Genomic DNA, 9,428 nt, shown 5'->3' on the forward strand with positions numbered 1-9,428 from the left:
TGAAATACAAAAGCCCTAATAAAGACACTTCTGTAAGGAAGATGCTGCATGGGACCTGCATTCCCCTCAACAACCAGTTGCAGATGTCATCAAAGGAGACACACAGATGGTAAATAAGCATGTGAAAAGAGGATTAGCATCACTTGACATTAGGAAATTGCTAATTAAAACAGTGAGATACCACTAGACACGTATTAGAATAGCTAAAAATCCAAGCCCATGACAATACCAGCTCTGGGTCATGATGCGAAGCCAGAGAACCTTCTATCCATTGCCGGTGGAAGACAGTTTGAGGGTTTCTTATAAAGCTAAACACAGGCTTACCACATGACCCAGCAAATACGCTGCATCCGGTGGAGGGACCTGTGTTCCCCCAGCCCCCAGGACGCTTGTCATCCCTGGTTCTCCCAGAATTTACACTCTCACCAGAGCCCAGAAACTCTTAGAACCATTGTCTGAACCAGGCTGAGTGAGTGGGGCCCTATGTGCTGCTCATGTCTACCATTCCAGGAACCACCCCTAGCTTTTCTTCCACTTCCAGGCCATATTGCATTCCATTTTGAACGTGGAGACATGAAATATAGGACTTCCCTAGGAAGCTTTACCCAGAGAGATGGATTGCCAATAGCGGTTTTCTTGTATTTCTCTTTACTTATCTAGGTATTTCTTTTTCCATTCTCACCTAAAACCTTTTGATTCTTGGGTAGGAATTAAGATATCCCTATGTGACTCGCTATCCCTTTTTTTTTTTTTTTCTATTTAGCTTCCAGGCTAACAGATGCCTTTAAAGATAGAAAAGTCTTTCCCTTCCTGTGCAGCAAAAGCTTCCCATGGATCATATCCTCATCTATTCTACTCAATGGTTTCCTCTATGCTTAACTCTCTAGGTTGAATTGATATATGAAAACCAACTTAGAGAACATTGAAGAAGTATTTTTTTTTTCTCTCTCATGAAATTCAGGCTTTCCAGATCATTGTCCTGCTGTGGACTTTAAAAAAAAAATCCTTTAAACTCAAGGCTGAGCAATTATTTCTATGTTCTAGACAGTTTGTGCTGTTCCTTTCCAGAGGCAATAAATTTGAACTTAATGGCAGAAGGGCTGCAAGCAATGAACAAAATAATAATTCTCTGCCTGTGGAGGATCCTCATTGCCTATCAGGGCAACCTGTTGACAACTACAGACATAATAAATCTCCTATATGTACCAGAATGAATGAGCTACATTTTCTTCCTCCAATCCTCCTTATGTATAACTCCTTTCAACTCTTTTTGTAATAGTTTTACAATAAGCAATTTAAAATTCTGTTTTCTGGCCAGGTTCTCAGGTGTACTTCATTCATGTAGGGAATCGGGTATTTAATCAGTTACATTTATGATCAGATGAGCATTTCCCCAGGAAAACAAGCCTGAAATAGGAACAGGATGTCTAACGGAAGCAAAATGTCATTCTGTGACTTTCTAACCTTCACGTTTGTAGGACCGCCCATGGTTTACAAAGGTCCTGTGCATACGTCAGCATCACATGCCGTGAAAGCTTCCTTCCTCAGAAAGGGTTGTCCAACCCAGTATTCTCTTTCCTCCATTGTTAACAAAAACCATGATCATAAATGGTCGAACACTTCTTATGTATCTGTCACTGAAATCAGTATATGAATTCACTCGTTCAATCTTCCTGGCTGTGCTGTGACGTCCTGGCAGTATATCTTCCTTGCACACATGAGAAACGTGAAGCTTTAACAAATAGAATGGCATGTCCAGAGTCACTGGCTGCCAACTCGGCATCTGAATCCAGAGCCATGTCCAGAGCTCTTACTCTGCATAACATGATTACAATGTCACTCGTATCCTACCAGATTCTTTACTACAAATAGAGATAAGAAGTTTACCCATTAGTTTATTTCCGATGATAATATATTGTACTCCGTAGATACATGCCATTATGCAAACATTTTGCCACTTTAAATGCCATTGATATTCCCAACCTGTGTTTCCTAATCCACAGAGGAGTAGATTAGGAGAATTATGAAAGCAGAGCCCTGTATTAGAGGTATGTGTGTGCAGTTAACATAGAGACGCAGCTTGTAGAGATAACGTTACCTTCCTTTACAGATATTTTAAACACAGATATTCCTGGTATACTTTTTCAAAAACCGTAGATTGTCAGCATGACTTCGTTACTCACTTCAAGTCCACGCGGACCTAACGAAATACACATTCTCTTTAAGTGTCTCAAAGCGCTCAGCTAGGAACTGAAATGGCCTCAGACAACATTTGCCTTTGTACCTATTTGAGAACTACCAGTAAATGATTTGCCATGTCTTAAGCATAATAAAATTCATAAAATTAACTTCTCTTTAAAGATGCTCACTGCCTTACTCAAAATATTTATTAAAAGAGAAAAAAAAAATCTTGTGATAATGTCTGATTCTTGGAAATACATAAAAATCTTGGAAATGTGTAAATGTCTCATTCCATGGGATGAAAGAGATGTACAGGAAAGCTAGAAGTAAAAAGAAAAGAAGAGAAGAGAAGAGAGAGGGAGAGAGGGAGGGGTGGGGGAGGGAGGACAGAAAGGTTAAATTAAGGCCTTTGAGTAGAAAGAAGGCCCTGGAAGTGACATTAAACATTATATCACAAACTAACTGGTTAGTCCTTGTATTTTCCATCAGGAGACCAATTTTTCAAGCTAGGAAAAAATGGCACAAAGGGTTACTCTAAAAGAAATATGGAGGAGTCAAGAGGACATTTATTGTCACTAATAGAGGATGAGTATTGCTCCTGATAGGCAAATCGAAACAACATTTCTAGAAGCATCTGAAAACATGCCTATAAAAGCTCTCAATGCTGCATTGTTTCTATGAAGGAGGACTGAAAAGAGCCCAAACGTGTATAGTAGAGTGTGGGTTCCATAAATACACATACACACCATAGAATACTATGAATTATCTATTTTTTCGATATTTTTATAATGATAAGGCTGCACAGACTGAGTCAAATTTCAACAACCTCTGAAAGTAATCCCCAGGAAGGACAATGGAAGAGACAAAATGTGTCAGGAGCAGATTAAAGATAACTTTGACGGTATGCCAAAAACAATGGAGCTCTCTATCCCAAAGCACACACAAAGACACACATAGTTCTTTCTATTAGACACGTATTTCAGAGAGGAAAGAAAAGCAATATTTACCAAGCTAATACTTCTCTTAACCTTCCATTTTCACGAAAAAATAAGCCACTTCCTTTTTTTTTTTTAAAGGAAATAATTTTTTGTAAAGGAATAATTTATAATTTTTTTTAAAGGAATAATTTATAATTCTTGAATTCTTCTCTTATAATTCTTGAATTCTTCTCAAAGGTCAAATTCTAAGTTATGGTTGCTATGCTTTTGGTTTGAATAAAAGATTAAAATTGTAAATTGTGACACGGTCACATGTATGACACTTTTTTTTTTTTTTTTTTTTTGCTAATAATTGTTTCCAACCTGGTTTGCTAATATGGCACATAGGAAACCCAATATGATTTAGGAAATTTCAAGTTGAAAATGTCACATCAATTTCTTTGTCCTCATGGCAATGAAAGTCTTCATTAATTTTTAAAAATGGGAAAAAAGAAAAAAATTTAATTGAATAGTGATCTTTGAATAAATGTTGCCAGATTTCTACCTGCAGTGAAACTAAGGTTTTAATACTCAAAAAATTCTTACTGTATTGAAAAGCTTAGAGACTTGTTTGCTAATCTCCTCATATGCAATGGCGCTTTTAGCTTAAATAACTAGTAATTTTTCATCTGGATTTATAATGGAGGATGTAGGGCCTTGAACAAGAAGATAGTCCTCTTTTTTCTTTCTCTCTTTCACTCTCTCTCTCTTTTGCCAAGAATACGTGCCAATTCAGCCAAATCATTAATAAACTGCACCTGGAACAAGTTCTGGGTAAGCTTTATTTTTCTCTTTAAAATGTACCCCCCAAAAGCAGAGAGGGACATTTTGGTAGAAATTTAATAAATATTTTTTTCCCCCTCTGGTAGAGCCAGAAACACTTGTACCATAAAAATGGACACGTTTCATATTTTGTTCCCTTTTCTTCATAAAACTCAAATGTGGGCAACCTAAATCCTTTTTCTGACAATGCACAACTTTCTTAGCGACATACAAAGTAATTAAGAACTGAGGGCAAGGAACGTAACAGCAATTCCTGCTAGCAAAGGGGGCCTTTTTCTTTATAGAATAGAAAAACCAAGTGTGTTCTCAATCTATTAAATTACCACCTATTAGAGTCCCAAATTTTTCTTTCGGTTGAAACTTTGCTTGTTTGGAAAGGAAATATTTTTACCATTACAGAGTAGTCTATCTACTTGCATTAAATATCTACTTCTGTGTAACAAATTACCCAAGGCTTAGCAGCTTAAAACAACAGTCATTTACTATCTCAAGTTTTTGTTGATCAGGAGTTTAAGAGCAGTTTAGCTCGATGGTTCTGGCTCAGGGTCTCATGAGGTCACAGTCAAGGTGTGATCCAAAGTTATAGTCACTCATAAGGCCTAACTGGAGCTGAAGGGTCCACTAACGATGGCTCATTGGCATGGCTTTTGGCAGGATGCCTCACTTTTTTGCTGAATGTTGGCTACAGGATTTATCACATGAGCCTGCCATGTCCTAGGGATACACATGACATGGCAGTGGTGTACTCCAAAGCAAGCGATGTGAGAAAGAGCAAGGAGAAAGTCCCAATGCCTCTTACGACCTAGTTCTGGAAGTCACACACTGTCATCTCTGCTCTATTCTACTTATTAGAAGCAAATCACTAATTCCGGTGGTGCGAGAGGCGTGGAATTTGGCTCCAGTTCTTGTGTGAGGAGTATCAATGACTTTATGAACATGTTTTAAAACATCATAAGCTTCGCATTTTTCTAAAGGGCCACTAGATTATGAAATCTTTGAGGGCGACAGTGTGTAAGCAACAAATGAAACCAGGAACGAACTGCCCTAGAAGTTATTGATTATTTATCCTGCCACTTGCAGAAGAGAAATTAAATAATTCTTCTAAGACTATCGTAAAATTTTTATAGAAACCATCTAAAAGAAATTCTAGCATGGACAGCATCATTCGAGATAGACGTTGGTATGGTTTTTTCCTTCTGTTCCATAGCTCTACATTTTTATTTAAATTCACTAACGGGTTGAAGAACCTGATCAATTAAAGAACTAAAGAGAATCAACATCAAAGGAAATCTAAGAAACTTGGAAGTATGTGTCAGAGGTCTTCTGGCCTCAGTAACCTCTGTGGGCTACTTCTTTAGAGTCATATCTAAATTCATAATAATTGTTCTTTTCCCTATTATGTGCCACTGTTAGCTCTGCAATTACCTGTATCTTAGCCAACTTTAGTTAGAAGTGCTTTCTTCTGGTTTAAATAAGCACACTATAACTTATACTGAATTTTCAATGCTAATACTGAATTACCCATTCTAATGGAGTCAAATACTGATGCAGATAACTGAGAACAGACTTTCAAATGGGTTAGAAATGGGTTTCTGTTTAACTTCCATGTGTAGAAAGGCCATTTTTACAAAAGACTTATCTTCTCAAATGTGATTTCAGGTTTTAAATTGGTTTTCATGCCCCGATACACACAATTTGATATAAAGAAAAATATTGAGAAATACCTCTATTGGCAAAAGATGTTGATTTAACAATTACTGTAGATATTTCATAAATGAAAAAATTGAGGTGCCTACATAAATTCCATGTTATTATTAAAAGTTTTGTCAGTTAATGATAGAAATAAGTTCGTTTAGTTTCAAAATATGAGTTTTGTAACTGGCCTTTTGTTCATCTGCTGGTTTAGGCTGGGCAAAGTACAGACCTGTTTAGACTTAGATCAGTGCCCTGAAATGTTACCAAAATACTTTATTTTTATCCCATATTTAACACTGGATATAAGTTGGCCTCTAAATAAAGTGGATTCCTAGGCACAGTGAAGTTAATTTCTTTGCCGTGGGAAAGGAGGAGGGTGTGATTGACAACAGATAAAATCCAACGAGGAATGGTGTTTCACTTCTGAGCACTAAGTAGAGGTATATGTGGAGGCTTCATAGAAAAGGATTAAGAGAAATTCTGAAGTACTGGCTTAGGTGAGCTGTCAGTCACACTTGGTTATCAGAAGGTACTGAACTGCCCAAGGCTTTACTGTCAAGTAGACCAAAAAGTTCTTAATTGAAATCAAAACTTCCTATGTGGTATTATGCTTCAGTAACTAACTAGGCTGGGCTAAGCATCCCATAGGACGTTAAAACAAAACAAGTCTCTCAAATAGTACGTAACAACTTACCACAAGGCTCTTACTCATTATAGCAAGCAAAACAAATACAAAATCCTTCTTAAGAAAACCAACAGTTCACTCAGTGATCGGCAAATGTCATTCGAGTAATTGTTTAAAATGAAAGGGGTTCCGGTTAAACTGCTCATCACTATTTAAAAGCAAACCTCCATTTCCTAATGGTTTCTGTGGACTTAGCTGACTGAATCGGGCTGACTAGTGAACTCGACAGGGCTGCACCGACTCCCACTGCCTGGTGCTGCTTTTGTTGAAGTCCATCCCCCAGACGGTCCTCTCTGAGACCTGGTATCATTAGTGTCATCCAAAGTAAAGTACCTACAGGGACCTGCAAACGACTTAAGTGAGGAAAGCTAGTTGGATTGGTAAACATTACAGAATGGGGGAAATTGTGACAGAATGGTGAACTTCAGCCCTGTCTATAGAGATTATGGATACATAGCCTCAACCCCCATCAATTTTTGGCAAGTGGAAATGTGTACCCAAGATTGCTCGATCGTCGATTTTTTTTTCAAAAGAAACTGGAAATCTGAATTATGTGAAATTGTCCGATATTTAAATGTTGCCAACGACTTTTTTAAACCCGTGCTACACAAACGAAACACTTCTGCACGCGTCCCTGGGTGGCCGTTTTGCAATGTGTTTCATGCCATTTCAACCTCTTCTTTGCCCGTATTATTATTACAACTTCATCGGTCAGGACAACAAGTGAAAATAAAAAGTAAAAGGTTTTAGGTTTTCCTAGCTGATGAAATTATAGGAATTTAGAAGAACAGGTGGATCATCAGAAGAAAACATGGGAAGCTGCATAAAATGTCTTATGTCTGGAACAAATTCTCTTAGCCTATTATAAAGTATTTTATAACCTAACAAAATCTCCTAGTAGATCTTTATTACTATCAATACTCTTCAGTTTTGTAGAAATGTTCTCTTTCTAGATATCTGAAAACTTCCCCAGGAATGACTGGGAATGTTGCCTTAAAATCGCCATTTTTTACTGTGGTATAATTGGAATATTGGATAACTCTAAACCAAGACAGATAACTGAGCTGAAATGTAAAGAAATTTTTGTCAATTCTCAGGAGGAAAAAATATTAAGAAAACATATCCCCAAATCCATTTCTTCAAGAAATATTTATTGAGTGCTACTGTGTATCAAGCCTATGCCATATGCTGAGGACACAGTGGTGAGCAAGACAAAATTTTTGCATTTGCTCATGAAGTGTACACAAAGCAGATGTGTCCAACAACGAAAAGCAAATAAGATGGGGTGCAATGGTGCAGTACAGGGTATGTGCCGTGTGTGGAGGTATGCCGCTCAGATTCTCTTCCAATGAGGGGTGTATTGGCCAGCCATGGGAAGTGTGGTCAAGAGAGAGCTGTCCACACTCCAGCCATTGCAACTTCAGGCTGTGCCTCAGCTGCCAACAGTTGTCTCATCCATGATCACCCCTATCCTGCGGAGGGCTGTATCCAGTGCGGGAACAAGGAGGAAGATATAAGATTGGGCCATTCCAGCCCAAAGTGAAGAATTCCAACAGGCAATGCTCACTCCGGAGCACCCTGCCAGGCTGGCTGAGGCTTCCTCAATCTTACCTTGCAGTTTGATTCCTCCCTTTGCTCATCATGCTCCCTCTCATTTCCTTTCGCTGGAGTTGATCCCTAATAAACAAATTTCACCCCAATCTCCATCTCAACATCTGCTTCTAGGGAACCTAGCCTGCAACCCAATGAATAGCAGAAACATTTACCACGGTAGGACGACAACAATCAGAGAAAGCTTACCAGAGGACATAGCATTAAATCTAAGATCTAAAAATGGATAAAGGTTAACCTATCATTTAGCAAAATAAGGGAGAACAAAGGACAAGAAGAACAAAATCCAAAGTTCTGGGAAAAGAGAACTGTGGAAAGAGAGGGGCATGTTTTGCACAGGGAAAGTAGGAGATGAGAGATTTAGGAGTCAGACCTAAAAGAACCTCCCAAGTCAACTTAAGGTTAAAATATGTCATAAGAACAATGAGAAACCACAGAAGATTTAATCAAGGGGAGTGATCATTCTGCCTGCAGCAGAGACACACATTTGGAGGGGGACAGTGCTAGAGACAGGGCACCCACATAAGCAACTGATGTAATCTGGGTAAGAGATTGTAATGAAAACATCTAGAGTCAGGTCAGGTGGAGAGAAATGAATGGACACAAGAAACACAAGTGGTAGAAGTAATAGGACTTTTTGATTTGGTAAAGGTGAGATGGTTCAGAGAGAGAGGAAAACTGAGAATGTTAATATGTTTTCTAATTGGTCCTTTCCAAGATAGGAAACGTGAGAAAAGGTTTGTGCAGTAGGGTTCTCCAGAGAAACAGAACTAATAGGATACGTAGAGAGATATATATGAGGAGATTTATTACAGAAATTGGTTCATGAAGTTATGGAAGCCAGGAAGCCCCACCATCTGCCTTCTGCAAGCTGGAGAATCAGGAGCTGGTGCTTAATTCAGTCTGAGTCCAAAAGCCTGGAAACCAGGAGCTCTGATGACATAAGACAGGGAAGATAGACATTCCAGCTCAAGAAGAGAGAAAGGATTTTCTTCTTTTGCCTTTTTGTTCTATTCGGGCCCCCAGGGAACCGGATGAGGCGTGCCCACATTGGTGATGGCGGATCTTTTTTGCTCAGTCTCTTAAATCAAATGCTAATCTCTTCCAGAAATGCATTCACAAACACAGCCAGAAATACTGTTTTACCAGATATCTGGGCATCCCTTAGGCCAATCAAGTTGACACATGAAATTAACCATTACAGTTTGGTAGGAATGATTTCAGCTTTGGATATAGCGGCATTGTTATAGAAATCTGTCTTTCAAGAGAGAATCATCAGCATTATCAGAATACTATCATCATATCATCACCATAGTATTAGCATATCATTAACCAATTGTATCATTAGCACATCATTGTCATATTATTAGCATATCATCAACATATGGGTACTCGCTAATGCTATGGGATTGGAGAACATCTTGAGAGAACATTCGAGTGATAAAAGAGGAAGGGCTTGGGCAAAATTTTGAGTTCCACCAGCACTGAAGATGAGC

Source organism: Pteropus medius, unplaced genomic scaffold, assembly GCF_902729225.1.
Source record: "Pteropus medius unplaced genomic scaffold, Ma_sr-lr_union100, whole genome shotgun sequence".
NCBI lineage: Eukaryota > Metazoa > Chordata > Mammalia > Chiroptera > Pteropodidae > Pteropus > Pteropus medius.